At 42.1% G+C, this 22,849-nt stretch overlaps 1 long non-coding RNA gene across 1 annotated transcript; it reads left to right on the top strand.

Moving 5' to 3' along the window:
* The first annotated feature begins 12,749 nt into the window (after window positions 1-12,749).
* Window positions 12,750-22,835, top strand: LOC116866683. Its single transcript, XR_004382448.1, has 3 exons — window positions 12,750-12,791; window positions 22,477-22,573; window positions 22,819-22,835. It is a non-coding gene; the product is annotated as an uncharacterized LOC116866683 (long non-coding RNA).
* Window positions 22,836-22,849: the final 14 nt, after the last annotated feature.

Here is a 22,849-nt window from a genome sequence, read left to right as displayed (position 1 = left end):
CAGGCAATAATAGCTAATTTAGACACTATTGAGCAAAATAGGACATTCACACAGTCTGAAAGTACCACTCCTTAGCTTATTAGTAACGAATGAGGGAAAGTGTCTTTTTATTTTTTAAAGATTTTATTTAGTTGACAGAGATCACAAGCAGGCAGAGAGAGAGGAGGAAGCAGGCTCCCTGCTGAGCAGAGAGCCCGATGCGGGGCTCCATCCCAGGACCCTGAGATCATGACCTGAGCCGAAGTCAGAGGCTTAACCCACTGAGCCACCCAGGTGCCCCGGAAAGTGTCTTTTTAATGGATAAACCAGGTAGATACCAATCAAATAATCAAACTTAGCATTACTACAAATGTAGAAAAAGGGATCATGTTCCTCCTGATAAGATGGATAGAGAAAGACACAATATTAGCTATGTACAATTCTTGACCAAAAAAAAAGCTTACTCTGAAACTAAAAGTAAAATATGCAGACAAATCCAAATTCAGAGTTACTCTGCAAAACAAGTGGTCTAGACTTTTAAAATGTCAATGTCATGAAAGACAACAGGCAGGTACACTATCTTAGATTAAAAGACACGAAAGACATAAGACATGTAAATGACGTGTGTGATTCACAGCTTATGACTATAAAAGTAAAAATATACTAAATAATTTAAAAGCATAAGAAGGAATCAAAACAAAAGTAATACATTGTGAAAATGACTAGGCAGATTTTTAAAAAAGGAAATCAAATTTCTAAAAAAAGTATATGTTTGTTTATTCACCAAATCTCAGTGCATGTGTTAAAAGAGCACATCGGATATACCTTAGAATAAGTGAGCTGTATAAGGAACTGAGAAAATTACCCAAATGCAGAATTGAATGAGGAAAAGATGAGGGAAATCCTAGGTTTCCAGTGTTCTCTAGACTTTCTGCTAGGTGGTCTAGAGACCACAGTGAAAAGGTCTATCATGTATCTAAGTCAATGTCCAGAAGGAGAGTTTACAGATGGAAGAGCAACAACGTTCAAAGAGAAATCAGTGAGTGTTGGGCTCCTGGGTGGCTCAGTGGGTTAAGCCCTGCCTTCAGCTCAGGTCATGATCTCACGGTCCTGGGATCCAGGTCTGCATCAGGCTCTCTGCTCAGCAAGGAGCCTGCTCCCCGTCTCTGCCCCCCCACCTGCCTCTCTTCCTACTCGTGATCTCTCTCTCTCTCTGTCATATAAATAAATAAAATCTTAAAAAAAAAAATCAGTGTTTTCCAGAACTGATGAGAGAGAGGAATTCAGGAAATGGATTCCAGATTAAGTAAAAAATAGTTCATACCTAGATCTAGATCCTGTAGACATCACAGAGTTGGTACAAGTATTATGAACAATACAATATATTAAAAGTTGTGGGGTACCAGCACAGGAGTGCTTAGCCTTAAATGCATATACCAGAAACAAAGGAAAAATGGAAAATCAGTGGTCTGAGCTTCCATCTCAAGAATCTAGACAAAAATAACAAATCAAGGGGCGCCTGGGTGGCTGAGTGGGTTAAACCTCTGCCTTCTGCTCAGGGCATGATCTCAGGGTCCTGGGATAGAACCCTGCATGGGGTTCTCTGCTCGGTGGGGAGCCTGCTTTTCCCCCTTTCTCTCTGCCTGCCTCTCTGCCTACTTGTGATCTCTGTCAAATAAATAAAATCTTTAAAAAAAAAATTAAAAATCTAGAGGGAGAAAATAAACATAGCAGGTATTAATGAAATAGAAAACAAATGTATGGCAAAGAAATTTATCAAACCCCAAATCTAGTTCTTTGACGAGATGAATAATATTGAGAAATCTTTAGCAAGACTGATGAAGAAAAGAAGACAACATGTTACTGAATCCAGATTTGGCTGCCTGTCACTTGAAAGGCCATTACTTGAGAGATGAATTGTTTTTGTTTTTTTGTTTTAAAGATTTTATTTATTTGACAGAGAGAGCACAAGTAGGCAGAGGGAGAGGGAGAAGCAGGTTCTCTGAGCAAGGAGCCCGATGTGGGGCTTGATGTGGGGCTGGATCCCAGGACTCTGGGATCAGGACCTGAGCTAAAGGCAGACACTTAACTGGCTCAACCACCCAGGTACCTTGATGAGTTTTTGTTGTTTTTTTTTTAAAGACTTTTATTTATTTATTTGACAGATTACAAGTAGGCAGAGAGGCAGGCAGAGAGAGAGGAAGAAGCAGGCTCCCCACTGAGCAGAGAGCCCGATGCCGGCCTCGATCCCAGTACCCTGGGATCATGACCTGAGCTGAAGGCAGAGGCTTTAATCCACTGAGCCACCCCGGCGCCCCCTTGATGAGTTTTTGATTGGAAAAAAATTTGAGCTTTATTCAGAAGGCCAGCAGCCCAAGGGAGAAGATAGACTCTTGATCAAAAGCCAACTCTGAGGTTTCTGCCTGGCTCATGGCTCATTTTTTTTGAAGGGGTTTTGGGTAGTTAATCAGCAAAGGGAGTGCAGTGGCCTGCAGCATTTCTTCATTTCGAGCAGACTCGCTGATGTCCGCTACAAATGTTATCTCAGTGCTTCGAGGTTGTGCAGTGAAGGGGTCTGGTTCTTGGTTCATGATGTGCAGGAATACTCTGTTTTTTCTGCAGAGGAGGGCGAGGTCTACAGATGCACAAAGCCAGGTCAGTAAAATCATTTGTGTGACCTAAAAAAAAGAAAAAATATGTTGCTAAGAAATTGTGGGGCTAGTCAGAAAGCCGAGACCTTTTCAGACTTCCTGGTCCCTGTGGCCTGGGAAAATTTGGTCCTTCATTCCTCAAGGCTAGTGGTCTGCAGATCTCAAAGAAAGTAAATTAGTTCTGTTACCTATCAAGGGCCTTATGTCAGCAAGTAAGGAATGTGCTAGCTTAAAGCAAGTCAACCTTTAAGACTGGTAGGAGTGCTGTTAAAGAGCATCATTACAGATCATACAGTTATGCCACAGATGTGAGGAGTAACTACACTTTTAAAACACAGCTTACCAGACTGACAGAACAAGAGAGAGAAAAGCTGAACAGTTTGATAGCTAGAGACGGAATCCATTGTTAAAAAGCTCACAAAGAAAACTCCAGGCCAAAACAGTTTCATGTTCCCCCAGGCATTTAAAGAAGAAATAATAGTTTTGCACAAACTCTTATTGAGCAATAGAAACTTAGGGAATACTTGCCAACTCATTTATGAGGTCAACACCTTCTAGTCACACAAGTCTGACAAAGTATATTACAAAAAACAGAAGTAATGCATCAACATTAAGGGCAGTTTATTCCAAGAATACAAGGGAAGTTTAATAGTTGAAAATCAGGGATCCCTGGGTGGTTCAGTTGGTTGAGCATCTGCCTTCAGCTCAGGTCATGATCTCAGGGTCCTGGGATGGAGCCCTACATCGGGCTCTCTGCTCAGCAGGGAGCCTGCTTTCCCCCCTCTTTGCCTGTTTCTTTGCCTATTTGTGATCTCTATCTGTCAAATAAAATCTTTAAAAAAAGAAATCAATCAGTTCATCACATGAAAGGAAGAAACAAGAAGGAAAAAGCAATTATCTTGACAAATTAGGAAAGGCACTTGATAAAACTCAGTACCTATTCATGATTAAAGCGGGGGGGACTATTTAGCAAGGCAAGAATAGAGGATAGTTTTTTTAAAGACTCTATCTATTTGACAGACAGAGATCACAAGTAGGCAGAGAGGCAGGCAGAGAGAGAGGAGGAAGCAGGCTCCCTGCCGAGTAGAGAGACTGATGAGGGGCTCGATCCCAGAACCCTAGGACCATGAACCAAGCCGAAGGCAGAGGCTTCAACCCACTGAGCCACCCAGGCGCCCCAAATAGAGGACAATTTTTAAAAATCAGATAATTGGGGCGCCTGGATGGCTCAGTGGGTTGAAGCCTCTGCCTTCGGCTCAGGTCATGATCCCAGGGTCCTGGGATCCAGCTCCGCATGGGGCGCTCTGCTCTTCGGGGATCCTGCTCCCTCCTCTCTCTCTGCCTGCCTCTCTGCCTACTTGTGATCTCTGTCAAATGAATAAATAATATCTTTAAAAATATAAAGGGGCGCCTGGGTGGCTCGGTGGATTATAAGCCTCTGCCTTCGGCTCAGGTCATGATTTTAGGGTCCTGGGATCGAGCCCCGCGTCGGGCTCTCGGCTCAGCAGGGAGCCTGCTTCCCTTCCTCCCTCTCTCTGCCTGCCACTCTGCCTCCTTGTGATCTCTGTCAAATAAATAAAATCTTTTAAAAAAATTAAAAAATTAAAAAATAAAATAAAAATCTGATAATTGTCAACTATAGACCTACCAAGAATATCATATGTAGTGGTGAAATATTGAAAGCTCTCCTGTGGGTATTATATTTATTCAACATAGCACTGGAAGTTCTAGCCAGTTTATTAGGGCAAGGAAAAGAAAAGGTATAAGGACTGGAAAAAAATGAAATAAAGCTGTCTTTATTCACAGGTGATACACAATTTTGTATATAGCAAATCCAAAGAATCTATAGATAAACTACCTGAAAGAAAGGTTAATTTTAGCGGACACAAGCTCAGTATTTGAAAAGTCGATTATATTTTTATGTATTAGCAACAAACATAAAATAAAAAAATTTGAAGATATTATCTACAATAGCCCCTGAAATACCAAATTTCTGGGAAAGAAATCTAATAAAAAATCTAAAAAAACCTTTTTTAAAAAATCTAATCAAATAAATTGAATACCACTTCACCAGAGTTTCTCAGCCTTGGCACAGTTGACACTTTGGAATGGATAAGTATTTGTTTTGGAGGTAAATTAGTCAGCTTGGGCTGCTATTTTAAAAAAGGCGCAAAATTATTTCTAATTAAGAACCACTGTTTTACACTGAAAACTATAGAGAAAAAATTTAAAGCCCTTAAGTAAATGAAAAAATATGCACGTTCTTTGATTAGAAGATTTAATAGTGTAAAAGTGCCTGTCCATTCTTCTAAATTCAGTGAAAACTCAATCAAAATCTCAACAGGGTGTGTGTGTGTGTGTGTGTGTGTGTGTGTGTACATATGTGTATGCATGTGAAAATTAAAAACCAAATGATACAGAAATGCAAAGTTTCAAGAGTAACCAAGGTAATCTTGAAGATGAATAAACTTGGAGGATACATGTTTCTATGTGCCCGTTGCAACTCCATTTTTTAAAACTACTAAAAGAACAGTTATTGAATGAGTAACTTTTTTTTTTTTAACAATTTTGTAATCTCTACACACCCAATGTGGGACTTGAACTCACAGCACCGAGATCAAGAGTGACAAGTCATTGCGTCAGCCTGGTGCCCTGAATGAATAAGTTTTAAGCCATTAGGAAAAAATAAAAACAGAAGCACAGAAATCCTGGTTAATAGAAAGTACAGGGATACCAGGGTGGCTCAGTCAGTTAAGTGTCTGCCTTTGTTTGGCTCAGGTCATGATCCCAGCGTTCTGGGATCAGGGAGTCTGCTTCTCCCTCTGCCTGCCATTCCCCTGCTTGTGCTCGCTCGCTCTCTCTCTCTGACAAACAAACAAATAAATAATAAAATCTTTTTAAAAAGGTACAAAATTAGATGGTAAAACAAAGACATAGTAATCATAGATGTAAATGAATTGAACCTGCCAGATAAAAGAAACTGTCTGATTTTTTACAATAATAAAAGCTACTTCTGAACTGTTTGCAAGAGATAGACTTAAAAAATGACACACAAATTTTTATATTAAAAGATAGAGAAGTGGTGCATCTATTTTAATACCAAACAAAATAGACTTTAGGGCAAAAACCTATTCGGGTTAAAGATGGTCATAGTTAAATAATAAGAACAATTTACCAGGAAGATCTACCTTTTCTACATTTTTATGTACCCAATAATACAGTTTCAGAGCATGTAAATTAAAGCTGAAATTAAAAAGAAAAATTGCGGGACGCCTGGGTGTTTCGGTTGGTTGAGCGGCTGCCTTCGGCTCGGGTCATGATCCCGGCGTCCTGGGATCGAGTCCCACATCAGGCTCCTTGCTTGGCGGGGAGCCTGCTTTTCCCTCTGCCTCTGTCTGCCTGTGCTCGCTCGTTCGCTCTCCCTCTGTCTCTGACAAATAAATAAAATCTTTAAAAAAAAAAAAGAAAAATTGCCAAATTACAACTATGGTGGTAAATTTTCACACATGTATTCTAACAGAGTGAGATCAACTCAGATATCAAGTAGACCAAAAATTAAGAGGCTCTGTAAGATTTGAAGCACACAGCATGTTTGATCCAGTGGCAATATCTTCAACTCTGTATACAATGATCAGAAACTATGCATTTTAGGGGCGCCTGCTTGACTCAGTCCATTGAGCAGCTGCCTTCAGCTCAGGTCATGATCCCACGGTCCTGGGATCCCAGCCCTGTGTCTGGCTCCTGCTCAGCGGGGAGCCGGCTTCCTTTCCCTCTGCCCTTCCTCCTTGCTCATAGTCTCTCTCTCAAATAAATAAATAAAATTTTAAAAAAAGAAACTTCATTTTTTAAAAAGTTTCATTTATTTAAGTAATCTCTACACCCAGTGGTAGGGCTTGAACTCATGACCTTGAGATCAAGAGTCCTGCACGCCTCTGACAGAGCCAGCCAGGAACTCTGAGGCAATTCCTTTTTTATGTATACACAGAATATTTACAAAAGCTGGTTGACTACTAGGACACAAAACAAGTCACAAAAAAGACCAAAAGATCAGAATCATATTCATATTCTCTGATCACAATACAATTAAGTTAGATATGTACAGAAATGGGTTAATTCTTTTGTTAGTGGGAATATTTTTATTTTATGTGCAATGGGGTGGCATTAAGGTAGGTGTCTTGGATGATGAACTCAAGGAAGTTCACTTAATCCAACGTAATGAAGCCTCTGTCTTCTGCGTACTGACAGAAATACTGGCGGCACATACTGAGGCCATAACTCTGAATCAGACCATGCTAGTTTGAGCAGACACAGCAAAAAAACAAGAAGCCGGGCGCCTGGGTGGCTCAGTGGGTTAAGCCTCTGCCTTCGGCTCGGGTGATGATCTCAGGGTCCTGGGATCGAATCCCACATCGGGTTCTCTGCTTGGCAGGGAGCCTGCTTCCTCCTCTCTTTCTCTGCCTGCCTCTCTGCCTACTTGTGATTTCTCTCTGTCAAATAAATAAATAAAATCTTAAATAAATAAATAAAACCTAAAATGCTCTGTCTGCTGCAACAAGGCAAAAGAAATGGGTTAATTTAAAGAAGACATTTGGCCATTATGAAATATTCCTGAATAACCCGTCTCAGAGAATAAATTGTATTAGAAAATAGAAAATGAGGGCACCTGGGTGGCGCAGTCATTAAGCCTCTGCCTTTGGCTCGGGTCATGATCCCAGGGTCCTAAGATTGCACCCCGCATCGGGTTCCCTGCTCCGCACAGCCTGCTTCTCCCTCTCCCACTTCCCCTGCTTGTGTTCCTGCTCTCGCGGTCTCTCTTTCTCTCAAATAAATAAATAAAATCTTAAAAAAATAAAAAAGAAAGTAGAAAATGGGTAGCCACATCGGCCTCCCTCACTGACCCTGAACCTGCCAGAAATGCTCCCACATCAGTGTCTTTGTCCATGCTCTCCTCTCGGCATACTAAGATGCATGTAATGGGGCTAAAGAGATACTTAGGGGACAATTTGTATTTGTATGTGCTAGTACTGAAAAATGAAGAGAAAAAGACTGAAAATCAATGAGCCACTAAAAAGCGAACCTACTAGCAAAATATCTTCTAAAAAATTTCCTGCATTACCAACTTTGCTTTATCGTCATTTTTCAAGAGTGATTGAATATCAGAAAATCTAATATCATTTGCCACCAAGCCACCAGATACGGTCGGGTACGTTGTCCCAGAGCTGCCCACGGTCCAAGTACCCAGTAAGACTAGGAGGCCCAACCAGAAGTCACGGGCGGGCCTTTATTTACGTAGTGTAAGCAGGAGGCGACAGGAAAGGATGTTGGCTTCCCCGGAGCCCTGTTTTCCTCCACGGAACAGCAGCGAGTGAAGGTTAGCTGAATCAGTGAAGTGGGGAAGGCAATCGCCTCACGGCTCAGGGAGCAACCAACAAAAAGCCCTCACTGTTTGTTGGAGCTGGAAACCGGCGGGAGGGTAGGGGGAAGGGCCAGAGGCAGAGGCATCTGCCAGTGTCTGAGCTGACCCCGCTGCTCCCCCAGCGAAAACTCCTGGGCGAGGAATGTAGGTACTGCCGGTATATGTGAGAGCCTGGCTGGGCTAGGCCTCGGGAGCTGAGTCCTCAATGGTGGCTGCCTCCAGGTGGCAATGTACAGGCTGGGCGTCAAAGTCTCTTAGGAAGGCAGCTTCCCCTCTCCCACCCGCACCCCCTGAGGGCTGCCAGGCAAAGCCTTCACACTTGCCAGCCGTCAGGCCTGAAGCATCACACATAGGCTTTGGCCTGGAGCCAGACTTCTCATAGGGTATAGCCTCTGTGTGGGCTGAAGGGGGCTGAAATTCAGTTCCAGCTTTGCTGCCAAGCTGTGGGCCCTGGCATGGGGCTGTGTCTACCTGAAGGAAGACACGCAAAGCTACCATATGGGCTCCTGATAGGCCTACCCACATGAACAGATTAAAGTAGATCTCACCACATTTTCAATAGCCACAGAAGAGGCATGTGATAAAATTTCACACTCATCTATGATTTAATAAAGTGAATAAACTAGAGATTAGCAGGAAATTTCCTTAACCTAGTGAAGTGTCTGTGTCCAGATGTCCTCTTCTAAGGGCACCAGCATATTCAATTAGGGCCGACCCTACAGATTTTAACTGAAGCACATCTTTAAAAGCCATAGCTCCATGGGGCACCTGGGTGGCTCAGGCGGTTAGGCGTCTGCCCTCCGCTTGGGTCATGATCCCGGGGTCCTAGGATCGAGTCCCACATTGCATCGGGCTCCCTGCTCAGCGGGAAGCCTGCTTCTCCCTCTCCCACTCTCCCTGCTTGTGTTCCCTCTCGCTGTGTCTCTCTCTCTGTCAAATAAAATCTTAAAAAAGAAAAAAAGCCCCAGCTCCAAATGCAGTCACATACTGAGGTTTCAAGGGCTAGGACTTCGACATGGAATTTGGAGGGACACAACAGGATTAGAAGGTGGGTGTCAGAAGAGGCCAGTTTGCAGAGGTACATGGGACACAGTCCCTGCAGGTTCCCAAGGGCTTGGGGTCAGGTGGGAAGGAAAGGGAGGATAAGAGATGACTGGCCTTGAATAAGAGGGTAGCTGCTGCTCCACTTGCTGAGACGTGGAAACCAGGGGAGGAATAAACTTGAGGCTTGGTCCTAGACAGAGCCCTGAGGCATTCTAGCTTCCAGAGACTAGGAGAAGTGGAGCCCAGAAGAGTAACAGGAGGGAGGAAGCCAGAAACCTGTACTGTCTTGAAAACCGAAAGAGAACCAGCAAGTTCTATTGATTCTGCCCTTTCATGTCTTTCTTATTGAGGCAGAGAGAGAAGCAGACTTCCCGCTGAGCAGGGGGCCCGATGTCGAGCTCCATTCCCGGACTCTGGGATCACGACCTGAGCAGAAGGCAGACGCCTAACCGCCTGAGCCACCCAGAGTGCCCCTACCCTTTGCCTTCTGGTGAACTCCTGACTTCTACTCCAACTTGACCTCTACCCCGATTCCACCAGCAGAGGGAGCCTTCGACTTCAGGTGTGGGCCCAAGGGGATGCATTTTCAACGGATAGGATGCAAACAATAAAACCCGGTCTGTTTTTATTATCACCATGTGCTGGCAGTTCTAGTGGGTAATAAATACTTTTCTGAAAAAATAATTTATTGGTCTCAGTTCGGAATAATGACTGTGGTTATGTAAGCTTCAAAGGGAACATATTTATTATTATCTTCAGTAAAACTTATACTTGGAAGCTAATTCAGGGAGTTCACAGTGATATAGTGAGCTGCTACATATTTGTTTTGAAAGTAAGTTCTTAGGGTGTCTGGGTGGCCCAGTCAGGTGAGCGACTGACTCTTCCACTCAGGTCATGATCTCAGGGTCCTGAGAGTGACCTCAGTGCTCAGCAAGGATTCTCTCTCTCCCTCTCCCTCAGCCCCAGCCTCCTACACCCCTCCCCCGCCCCCGCCTCTGCCCCCCGCCCAGGCCCCTATGGCCACACAGACACAAGCACTCGCTACAATAAATCTTTTTTTAAAAAAGTAAGTTTTTAATAGCTTAGAATCTTTAAAACTCATTTTAGGTACAGTTCATGTCTTCAATCATTATGATAATACAAATTCCTGTGTTTAAACAGTAGATTCAAAATCAACCAGGATAGCATAGCAATTGTAAATACAAAAGAAAGAGCATGAGTTACGGTAATTATGTCATTTTAATTATGACCACTTGGAGTTTTACTTGTGTCTAGAATTTAAAACACTGAAAGAATACAAAGTGTTTGGTGTATTTTTGTTTGGTAATTGCAAATTTTAGTTCATGCATGATATATTTTACCAGATTTGAATATCCTTAAATTGAAGTTTATCCTTTTTTAAATGGGAATTGTTGCTAAGCTAACGAACGAATCAAGACAATAATGATTATTACCGATTAGTATGTGAGTGTTAACAAAAATAATTTTGTTGTCTAGGGGAGGAAGATACTTATAAATGAGCCACTCCCCAGGTATCCAATATGCTGATTATGAAATCAAAATGCTCAATATTTCATCTTTGAATATACATATATAAGGACAAAGTTTAGTACCTCTTGGGGTGCAGAAAGCAGTTTGTGAACTGGGTAAGGAAAAAAATAATCCATTTTTTCTGGCCAGAACAGAGGGACAATGAGGAACATACTAGATGAAATATGGCGGTCTTCACAGTCAGCTGATGGCTCTGTCTGTATTTTCACAGAAATGGCTCACATGCAGAGTTTCATTTTGCTGAGTTTCTTTGAATATTTTCTTTTTCCAAAGTCGTAGAAAGGAGTGACTTCCTAATTATTCTTCCTTGAGCCCATAAAGGGGTATTAGGGAGTGAATGGGTGGAGCTGGGCTCCAGGCCTCCCAGCCCAGCTTGAGCCCAGACAGTTCACACCCACATCTTAGAGTCCAGACGTTATGCGCTGAATTGTGTTCACTCAAAATTCCCGTGTTGAAGGCCTAACCAGCATGTTACTGTATTTGGATGCAGGGCCTTTAAAGTGGTGAGTAAATGAAAATGAGTCTCTTGGGGGAGGCCCTAATCTGGTGTGGCTTATGTCCTTCTAAGATGACATCTGGACGTACAAAGAGACACCGGGGGCCTATGTGCACAGATGGACAACCAGGTGAAGAAGCCAGAGACCAGCCACATTGCAAGCCAAAGAGAGAGGTCTCAGAGGAAAACCAACCCGGCTAGCACCTTGATCTTGGACTTCCAGCTCCTGGAACTGCAGGGGGAAAAAACCAAAAGTGTGTTAAAGCCACACAGTCTGAAGTACTTTGTGCCGTGGCAAACTAACACATCAGGCATTTGTTTGAACTGAGGGCTCCACAGCTAGAAGGTGTTGGGAAATTACTAGAATAGGGGACAGAGCACAGACTGAGTCCATTCTTCTGGATTTGAATCCTGGCTTTGCTTTCTTGTAGCAGAGCAATGGGATGGGCCATGGACTGAATGCTGGGGGCCCAGTTTTATGTCTGTAAAGTGGGAGTGATAACCACTACTCGGTATTTCAGTGGGGATGACACGGGATAACGTATGGAAAGTGCGAAACCCGCTGTGGGAGCCCAGTAAATGAGGCTGCTGAGCCAAAGACTTTCCCGCTGCCTTAGCTCATGTAAGTGAGATCCTGCCCAAGCTGACTACATTGGGAAGAACTGGAAGTCTGTGGATTTTGCAGTCAAGGGAAGGTCGTTTTAAAAATGTTTGCTCAGTTAAGTTTTAAAAAATTTTGCTTAGTGTTACTTTGAATGGTTGGGAAGATCGAAAAATAAATGTCTTTTCTCTGCTTATAAAAATAGCATGTGTTTATACATATACTGTGGAAATACACATATTCTACTGATATATTTTAGAAAATTTGCATGAAGGGTTTAGGAGTCTACAGAAGAAAACAACTCATAATAAAACCGCTCAGGGACAACCACTGCCCACATTTTAGTATGTTTTATTTCCATATATTTTTTTTCTGTTGTTTTTTCCTAAATTGAGGACATCAATTTTGTGCCATGTTCTTTCACTGAACTTTTAAGCATGGGCACTTCCTATGCCATTACAAAGTCTTTTTTTTTTTTTTTAAGATTTTATTTATTTATTTGACAGGCAGAGATTACAAGTAGGCAGAAAGGGAGGAGGAAGCAGGCTCCCCACTGAGCAGAGAGCCCGATGCGGGGCTCGATCCCAGGACCCTGGGATCATGACATGAGCCAAAGGCAGAGGCTTTAACCCACTGAGCCACCCAGGCACCCCTGCCATTACAAAGTCTTAGCTTCCATTCTTTCCTCCTGTCCTTTAAGGCCCATGGCTGCTATAGGGGCTGTTGTGAAGTAGCATTTGAACTGGGGAAAACAGATCTGGGTTTGGGGGGCTGTGCAAACACTAGCAGTCAGTCTTCCTAAGGAGTCCCTGGCAAGAGCTTGGAGGCTGAAATGATGACGGGCCTGAGTCCCGCAGCCCACCAGTGAGACACACCCTCCCCCCCATTCCCCATTGAGGTTCCTGTTACCCTGGCCCTTTAAGAAGGGAGCTAGAACTTGGGCTAGCCCGACAAGTGGTCTCCTAGCAACGGAAGGACAACAAACAGTTTCAGAGTTTGGGGCTGGGTTGGGGACCCTCCACAGCAGGGGATGGCTACCTGGAGGCCTATCAGGTAGAGCAGGGTCTAAGGGTGGGTCTCTCTGTCCTTTCTCTCCAGCCTCCCCACCCCTGCCTTTCTCTGTCCTTCTGTTAGCATTCCCACTTCCTCTGCTCCAAATGGTCTTCATTTCTGGAGACAGTTCCTGCTTATTAAGACTTTCTTAGTGGATCTTGAAATTTTCTATGGGAAAAAAATACTCTGCAAATGATGATTTTTGTTGGATCTCATTAGATTTCCAACCTTTCCAGTTTTCTTTCTTATGTCCAAATTGCTTTTGCTAGGACCCCTAGAAAAAAATGGTAAAAAAGGCGTTGGTGAAGGGTGCCTGGCTGGCTTAATCTGTAGAGCATGGGACTCTTGATCTTTCAGGGTTGTGAGTTCCAACCCCATGTTGGGTGTGGAGATTACTTTAAAAATAAATAAAATCTGTTTTGTTTGTTTGTTTTAAGATGATTTGTTTATTTGACAGACAGAGATCTCAAGTAGGCGGAGAGGCAGGCAGAGAGAGAGGGGGAAGCAGGCTCCTCACCGAGCAGAGAGCCCAATTTGGGGCTCGATCCCAGAACTCTGGGATCATGACTTGAGCCGAAGGCAGAGGCTTTAACCCACTGAGCCACCCAGGCGCCCCAATAATAAATAAAATTTTAACAACAACAGCAGGAATGACAACAAAAGGAATTGGTGAATATCCCTGGCTTGCTCTGAAATTAATGTGGTATTCCTAGTGTTTCCCATTAAGTTCCATGTGGTGTTTTGACTATTTTATTGAGATCCTTAAATAAATTTGCATACAGTTGTCCTAGGTGTGAGTTTGGTAAAGAACATAGAATGATATTTTGCTCTTTGAATCAATTTTAATGTGCATAATATAATGGAATCTATCCCATATATGGTTTTTAAAAATTTTTTAATTTTTTTTAGTTGGCATATAATGAATTATTAGCCCCAAGGGTACAGGTCTGTGAATCGCCAGGTTTACACATTTCACAACAATCACCATAGCACATACCCTCCCCAATGTCCATAACCCAACCACCCTCTCCCTACCACCACCACCACCCCCCACGCCCCCCCAACAACCCTCAGTTTGTTTTGTGAGATTAAGAGTCTTTTGTAGTTTGTCTCCCTCGATTCCATTTTGTTTCATTTATTCCTTTCCTATCCCCCAAACCTCCTACGTTGCCTCTCAACTTCCTCATATCAGGGAGACCACCATATATGTTTTTTGGTTTTTGTTTTTTTTTTTTTTTTGCCAAGGCTTTATTTAATATTACTTCCATCACCTCTTTTTTGTCCATTCTTTAAGCTTTCTTACCCCCTCCCCTTGTATTATATTTTTGGCCATATTTTGCTATAAGTTCAGTCTTCTTTGTTAACTAATGTCCCCAGTCTCTGCCAGTTACTTGGAAAAACTATTACGTATTGAATGCCACAGTTATACGCCCTTCCTCCTTCCTCCACACTGTAGAATGCATTTGGGGGTTCCCGTCCTAGTCTGTTGTGATAAAAAACATTTTTTTACATTCTGTAACTCTTCTTTCAAGAATTACGATATTTGTATACCATTTTCTTGCTGTGATTATTTCACTTAACTAAACGTTTAAGCAAATTAAATGTTCATCATGAAGCATTCTCTCTCATGATATCCCAATTTGTAAGTCATTTATTTTTATTCATCCCTTGGTTGTCTGCATTATGTCTTTTTTTTTTTTTAAGATTTTATTTATTTATTTGACAGAGAGAGAGGGATCACAAGTAGGCAGAACAGCAGGCAGAGAGAATGGGGAAAGCAGGCTCCCTGCTGAGCAGAGACCCCCCCCCCCCCGAAGTGGATCTCCATCCCAGGACCCTAAAATCATGACCTGAGCTGAAGGCAGCGGCTTAACCCACTGAGCCATCCAGGCGCCCCCTGCATTATGTCTTAGTCGCTTCCCAGGAAGGATAATGAATCTCAAGGCAAAGCTTAGAAACATCATTTATTTATGGACATTGGGGAGGGCATGTGCTATGGTGAGTGCTATGAAGTGTGTAAGCCGGACGATTCACAGACCTGTAGCCCTGGGGCAAATAATACATTAAATGTTAATAAAAATAATTAATAAATAAATTTAAAAAGGGGAAAAAAAAGAAACATCCTTTAGTGAGTTGTGTAACTAACTCACAAGAACACCAAGGACAGGCATTAGATTCTTATAGGTGAACAAAGACAAAAAAAAAAAAAAGAAAAGAAAACCAAAAAAAGGACTTACATAAGGAAAAGGCAAGGAAGAAGGCAAGGGGGGGCAAGGTGCTAGTCTACAAAGAGTGAATTTTGTTTTTCTAATTAGGGTTATTTAGCTCACAGCTATCAAAGAGATTGGTCAGGCCATCTATTCTGGAATAGATTGACTAGGTCATTAGAGAAAATAATTTCAGTTATTTGTGGATTTTCCAGAAGTCTTGAGACTTAAGCTATGCAGGACACAGACAGGGTGTCTATCAACAGTGTCTGCCAATGTCCTGGCATCTCCACCATAGACAGGCCAGGACCTCTCCATTTCCCCCAGCGGAATTTCTACGAGAAAGACTTACAAAGTCATTGCAAGTTTGGAAACATCTTCCAGCTGCCATCGCGATTTATAGATTTTTGTGCTCTTAACACTTCCCCTTTAAACATCCACAGATGTGTTCCCTTTTCCTGTGGCATATGAGTTGCTGGGGAAATCTGCAGCCACTTGATTTTTCCCTTTGTATTCCACCTCAATCTTCTATTTGTCTTTTTTTATTGCCCAGAGGAAAGAATCTTGCCATGATCTGTATCTGTCTGTCTGTCTATCTATAAAATGGCAAGCCATTTTATAGCTTCATGTTTTCCTTTGTTTTAACAAAATATGGTTGCATTTTAATTTTTTTAAGTTAATGGTTGCATTTAATTTTTTGTTTTCCACAAATATTGATATGTTCTATTCATTTTCATTCTGTTCAATGTATTTTTAAATTTCCCTAGGATTTCCTTTTTGACCCATGTGTTTTTTAATTTCCTTTTTGACCCAGCATATTTTTTTAGTTTCCAAATGGTTGGAGATTTTCCTGCTATCTTTCTGTTACTTATTGCTAGTTTGAGTTCATTGTGGTCAGAAAACAGATAACATATGACTTAAATTCTTTTAAATTTGTTGAGGTTTGTTTTGTGGTCTAGGAAATTGTCTATCTTTGACTATGTTCCATGGGTACTTAAAATGAAGGTGTATTCTGCTGTTGTTGGGTAGAGTATTCTACACATGTTGATTAGATCCTGTTTTATTTATTTTATTTTATTTCACTCATTTGTTTTTTAAGTAGACTCTGTACCCAATGTGGGGCTTGAAACCACAACTCTGAGATCAAGAATCACATGTTCTTCTATCAACTGAGCCAGCCAGGTGCCACACATGTTGATTAGATCCTGTTGATTAATGGTATTGTTGAATTAATCTATATTTTTGCTGCTTTTCTGTTTAGTTATTCTATCAGTTGTTGAAAGAGAGATGTCAAAATCTCTAATTATAATTGTGGGCCTTGTTATTTCTCCTTTCAGTTCTATGAGTTTTTGCTTTACATATTTTGCAGTTCTTTTCTTTTGCACTTACACATTAGGATTGCTATGTCTTCTTGGTAAATTGATGCTTTTGTCATTATATGATGTCCGTCTCTCTCTCAGCTAATTTCTTTGCTCTGAATTCTACCTTATCTGAAATTAATATAGCCACACCTGCCTTCCTTCGATTAGTGTTTGCATGACAGATCTTTTTCCATCCTTTTACTTTCAACCTGCCTATATTTTTTCTATTTGAAGTAAGCTTCTTGCAGATAGCATATACCTGTGGTTCTAAATTGACTTTGACAATCTGTCTTTTCAATTGGTGTATTTAGAACATTTATATTTAGTGTAATTAGTAATATTTTAGAGTCTAAGTCTGCTATTTTACTATGCTTTCTGTGTGTGTGTGTGTGTGTGTGTGTGTGTGTGTGTGTGTGTGTTTAGGGGGTAGGGGACAGAGGGAAATGGGGAGAAAGAATCTTAAGCAGGTTCCATGCCCAGTGTGGAGCCCAATGTGGGGCTCAGTCTCACAACCCTGAGATTATGACCTGAGCCAAAAATCAAGATTAGATACTTAACCGACTGAGCCACCCAGGCATCCTGCTTTCTTTGTTTTTCATTTCTGGTTTTTTTTTTTTCCTGCCTTTCTATGGGTTACTTGAACATTTTTTAGAATTTCCTTTGATTTACCCATAGTATTTTTAAAATGTCTCTTTATATAGCTTTTTTAAATGGCTACTTTAGGTATCACAGTCTTCTGGTGTTCTCAGTTTACCAAATAGAGTAAAGTATAGAAATCTTAATTCCCTTTGTGTCCTTTTAACCTCTTCCACTTATAATAAATTATAATAAATTACAATAAATTGTCTTAAATATTTGCACTAGATAGTTATAATTTTTGCTTTAGCCATCAAGCACAATTTAGAAGATTTAAGAAGAGAAACCAAGTCTATTGTATTACTTACATTTATGTTTACTGTGTTCTTTTCTCCATCTTAATGTTCTAAGATTCTTTCTTTTATTGTTTCTTTTCTATTTAGAGAACTTCTTTTAGTTATTCTTTTAGACTAGGTCTCCTGGCAACAAATTCTCTTACTCTTCCTTTATCTGAGATTGTCTTGATTTCTTCTTCAAATTTGATTGTTATGTTTTCTTGGTAAATTGACCCTTCATGAATTTCCAAGTGGATTTTTTCCCAAATTTCAGAAGTTTTCAGCAATTGTTTTGACCACTTTTTCCACCTCACTCTCTCTCCTCCCTGGGACTCTGATAAAATGAATGTAAAATTGTTTTGTTAACATCTCACAGATCCCTAGTCTCTGTTCATTTTGTTTTCAGTCTTTTTTTTTTTTTAAGATTTTATTTATTTATTTATTACAGTGAGAGATAGTGAGAGAGGGAACATAAACATGGGAGAGCTGGAGAGGAAGAAGCAAGCTCCCTGCCAAGCAGGGGGCCTGATATGGGGCTCAATCCCAGGTCTTTTTACTCTCTGTTGTTCAGATTGGGTCATTTTTATTGTTTTATCTTCTAGTTCATAGGTTCTTTCCTTTTCCTCTTCCATTCTACACTGTTTTTTATTTTCATTATTGTATTTTTTTTAAAAGATTTTATTTATTTATTTGACAGAGAGAGATCACAAGTAGGCAGAGAGGCAGGCAGAGAGAGAGAGGAAGGGAAGCAGGCTCCCCCCTGAGCAGAGAGCCCGATGCGGGGCTCGATCCCAGGACCCTGGGACCATGACCTGAGCCGAAGGCAGAGGCTTAACCCACTGAGCCACCCAGGCGCCCCATCATTATTGTATTTTTCAATTCTAAAATTTCCTTTTGGTGCTTTGTTACATGTTCTATGCCTTAGCTGAGACTTCTTTTTTCATTTGTTCAAGTGCATTCACAATTGCTTGTTGAATCATTTCTTTCTTTCTTTTATATATATTTTTTAAGATTTTATTTATTGATTGATTTACTTATTTTTGAGAGAGGGAAAGAGAGCACAAGTGAGGAGTGAGGAGGGGTGGAGAGAGAGGGAAAAGCAGACTCCCTTCTGAGCAGGGAGCCTGATATGGGAGTTAATCCCAGGACCCTGGGATCACGACCTAAGCTGCAGGCAGATGCTTAACTGACTGAGCTACCCAGGTGCCCCTGTTGAAGTACTTCTTCTTGGCTACTTTATAAAATCTTTGTCAGATAATGTAACATTTCTGGCATCTTAGTATTTGTATTCATTGCCTTTTTCCCATGGAGTCTGAGGTCTTCCTTAGTATTTGGTATCACAAGTTATTTCTGATTGAATTATGGACATCTTGGGTGTTACGTTATATTATGAGATTCTGGATCTTAGTGATATCTCTGTTTTAGCTGTCTCTTTCTGACACCATTCTATCAGGGGCATGGGGGGCATCTTTTTACTGCCAGACAGGTTCTAAAATCCAGGCTTCCCATAAATCTGCCATTGACACCCAAGGTGGAGACTTTTCATTACTGCTGGGTGGTGATGGAAGTTAGGTTCTCTAGTGGTGTCTACTGACACTGTAGGCAGGGGCCAGGGCTCATTACTGCCTGGAGAGCATGAAAGTCCCAATTCCCTACTGGACTTTCTCTGACATTGTCTTGGTGGGAAGGTTGTGGTGCTTTATTACAAGCTGATGAAGCTGGCAATCTAGGCTCCTATTATGTTTTGCTGTTTTGAGTGAGAACAATGTTTGGCTGTGGTAGAACAATTATTATCCTAAAGTTTTCTTTCTGGCTAGCCTGCCCCTTTGGCTGAGTGAAAAAAGGCTTTTGTTAGGTTTTTGTTTTGTTTGTCTGTGTCTTTTGATGTTTCTGGATTGCTGGCTTCAAGGTTGAAGTCTGGGAATTTGAGGCATAAAGAAAACCCAGGAAATATACCATTTTGTTTTTTCCTTGAATCCTGAGATCCCTAGCTGGTCTGCCTTCTCTCTGCCTTTCAGTCTCCTTATGTTTGTTTTATATATAATGTCCAGGGTTTTTAGTTATATTTAGTAGGAGGAATAGGGAAAAGTATGTTTACTCTATATTCCAGAAATCCTCACTTTTTTATGCATATAAAATTGATGACCTTGTGGGCTATAAAGCAAAACATTTTTCTGTCTTGTACTTAAACAACTCTTGTTGATCTTAAAATATTGTAAATCTAGCTCTCTTTAATATTATAATACTGTTTACCAACTTAGTCAAATGTGGGTCAAAAAGTGATGTGATGTGGGCCTGGAGCAAATGGTCAAGAAGGAAATTTTTGAGATGCTTTTGGTGCAAAAGGGTGTTTTTATTAAAGCACCAGGACAGGACTTGTGGGCAGGAAGAGCTATACTGGGATTATGAGGAGCTGTTGATTATATACTTTAAAAAAAAAAAAAAGATTTTATTTATTTATTTGACAGAGAGCAAGAGCACAAGCAGGTGGGGGAGCAGGCAGAGGCAGAGGGAGAAACAGGCTCCCCACTGAGCAGGGAGCCTGATGCCAAGCTTGGTCCCAGGACCCTAGGATCATGACCTAAGTTGAAGGCAGCCGCTTAACTGACTGAACTGCCCAGGTGCCCTGATTATACTTCTAAGTTAAGGGTGAGAAGTAAAGACAGAAGAAGTTTCCAAAAGGATTTTCATATGCTAAAGAAGACTTCTAGGATCCTGGAGACCTGAGCTACTGTCAAGCCTCTAGCAGAGCATTAAGACAGTTATGAACTCCTGGAGGAATGTCTTACTCTGCCTGTCTCAAGTATTTGTCAACGGGCTGCAAGTTGCATGGAAATTTAAATTTATCTACATTTCTTTGGTCTTTGTTCTCCACATCGTTACATCTGCCCATTTTAAAATTGTAAGTCTGAGATCCATTTCACTTTTTAAATTGGAATCACCACGTCATATGTGAGATTCTCCAATATGCCGAACTATGTATGCCAACATTACAAGGACTTTTGATTGATATTCTTTTTTTTTTTAAGATTTTATTTATTTATTTGAGAGAGAGAGCGAGCCCAAGAAGGGAGTAAGTCAGAGGGAGAAGCAGACTCCCCGTGGAGCTGGGAGCCGGATGTGGTTCTTGATCTCGGGACTCTGGGATCACGACCTGAGCCTGAGGCAGTGGCTTAACCAACTGAGTCACCCAGGTGCCCATAAACTGGATATTCTTAAATGTCACCTTAAACACAAAGAGCACACTACTGCAGCAGGGAACTCTGGGTCCATCTCTCCATATAGGACTGTTTGGGACCCCGCGTCCCCTGCATTCATAATTTTCATAATCTTCCAATCACACCTCCTGTTATGGGAAACATTCTATAGCATACACGAGCATGCTTCTTCAACTGATGGATTCATCGAACTTATTTCATTCCTGATTTCTGCATCTGGCTCCAGGCCACCAAGATGAGTCTGATGACATTCTCAAGATGGAGAATCTTAATCCCGTGGTGTTTGGGAGCATGGGTGTGGCAGTCAGGCTAGAACTAGATTTTGAGTGGGTTCCAACTCCACACTTAGTAGTTGCGTGTCCTTGGCTAAACCTGAGTTTCCTCCTGTACAATAGGCTCCCAATCTCCATCTGAAAGAGCTGCTGTGAGGAGTTAACTGGCAAGCTTTCTGTAAATAGTCATCTTCTTTCCCACCAGCGTTTACTCTGCGGCGCTGCCGTGTTGCCTCTAGTTTTCGCTGCTTCTGCGATGAACGTGATTGTCTCTTTTACATCTTTCCAAGGCTCTGACAGTTCTTTTTCATCTCAATCTGTTGGTTTATCCGCCATGGCGTGGAAATCAGTCTTTCTTTGATTTCCTTGGGAATGTGAAGCAGTTATTAACTGAAATTATATTCTCTTTTCTCAAGGGAATCATCCAATATCCTCTTACCGCCTATGCTCCGCTCTGCTCTTTTTCCTGCTGTGTGCTCATCCTTTTTTTTTTTTTTCTGTAGAAATTCCGTCTATCCTTTGTGCTTTTTGTTCTGTTCACTCCCCTCTGAGTAATAGGGCCCATTTTATCCTCACCTGATACTGTCCCAAAATAGTGTGGGTAGAAGCACTTTGACTCCCTTCCGCATTTCTGGAAGCATCCCTTCAGGAGGTCCACCCATGGTGGAGGCTCTGTACTGCAGACCAGCTTTAAAGAGGTGGGGGCATGGCTTGTTTCTGGGGTTTTTGATTTGTCCCTCTGTTTTGGGGAGAGATGACCAGTTTGTTGAGAAAGTTGGGCCTTTGTTTTCTGAGTCCCCAGGCATATTCCTCCCAGGTAAGGTCTGGTCTCTAGCTGTGGCTAAATGGGCTTGCCTCCCAGCCTCACGCCACCCAGGCGAGGGAGCCTGGTCAGAGAAACAGTGCCATCGTGTGGCCACTCAGCGTTCTCTCCGGGCCTGCTCTGGCTTCATTCAAGCCCGTGTGGAGTGTGGGTACGCCTGGTGGGGTCAGAAACCCAAAGGGTGTCTCTCATTCTTCCTGCCAGTCTCCCATCCTCTGCCCTCTCGGGGACTGCAAGCCCCTCCAGGCTGGGCAAGAGGATCTGTCAGGTCTTCAGAAGCTCCTCACGACCATACCCAGAAAAGAGACTCATGACCTGGCTCCCTTGAGTTCTCCCTGCACTGTGTTTTGTCTTTATTCTAGGCCCTTTTTATTCTCCCAACTATCTAGAAACATCATTTTTTTAAAAAGATTTTATTTGTTTACTTGACAGAGAGAGAGATCACAAGTAGGCGGAGAGGCAGGCAGGCAGAGAGAGAGGGGAAGCAGGCTCCCTGCGGAGCAGAGAGCCTGATGCGGGGCTCGATCCCAGGATCCTGAGATCGTGACTCGAGCCGAAGGCAGAGGCTTAACCCACTAAGCCACCCAGGCACCCCCTAGAAGCATTGTTTTTGTAAATGTAATATAATACCACCATCTTCTTAAGAAATTCTCTGAGAAAAACTGTGAGAAAGCAAAATGCATCTTAATTTTTCTCCATTTTTCTGTTCCAGGCCTCTCCTCCCAGCCCACCTTTGAGCTATGCTGTCCCCATAACCTTGCCCATATCTGACTGCAGGGCATGTTCAGACGGTCCCATCTCTGTAGGAAACCTGGGTCTTAAGTGTTTTTAACTCAGGGCCTTGCTTTGCTCTGAGCTTCTGGATTCAGGATGATCACGGGCTTACATTTCAGCACCTCTCAGGACACAGGAGGATTTCAGCTCTGGTCTTCTAGATGATAACAGCCAGGAGGAGCTGTCTGATGGCGAGAATTTCAAGCCCCAGTTAAGGTGGGTGCTGGATGTAGATGTGGATGTAGAAGGGTAGTATAATTTGATGGCCGTCAAGTCACCATGCTAGTGCCTACTTCGCCCAGTTACCCACAAGGCTGATACACCTTGTCAGTGACCCCTTGGCGTCCAGCTGGACTTCTGTGAAGATTCCCTCAATGAGGGCAAAAGAAGGGAAGGGATGGGCAAGAGGTGGTGAAATATTTGGTGCCCAGAGACTTCCTTCCTCCTTATTCCTCTGTTAGGTGCCTCGGAAGGGGAGTTCAGCCGGGAAAT

Source organism: Lontra canadensis, unplaced genomic scaffold (assembly GCF_010015895.1).
Source record: "Lontra canadensis isolate GAN:19392208 unplaced genomic scaffold, GSC_riverotter_1.0 scaffold10, whole genome shotgun sequence".
Lineage (NCBI taxonomy): Eukaryota > Metazoa > Chordata > Mammalia > Carnivora > Mustelidae > Lontra > Lontra canadensis.
The sequence above is the reverse complement of the archived record's forward strand: the minus strand, read 5'-3'. Positions and strand labels throughout refer to the sequence as shown.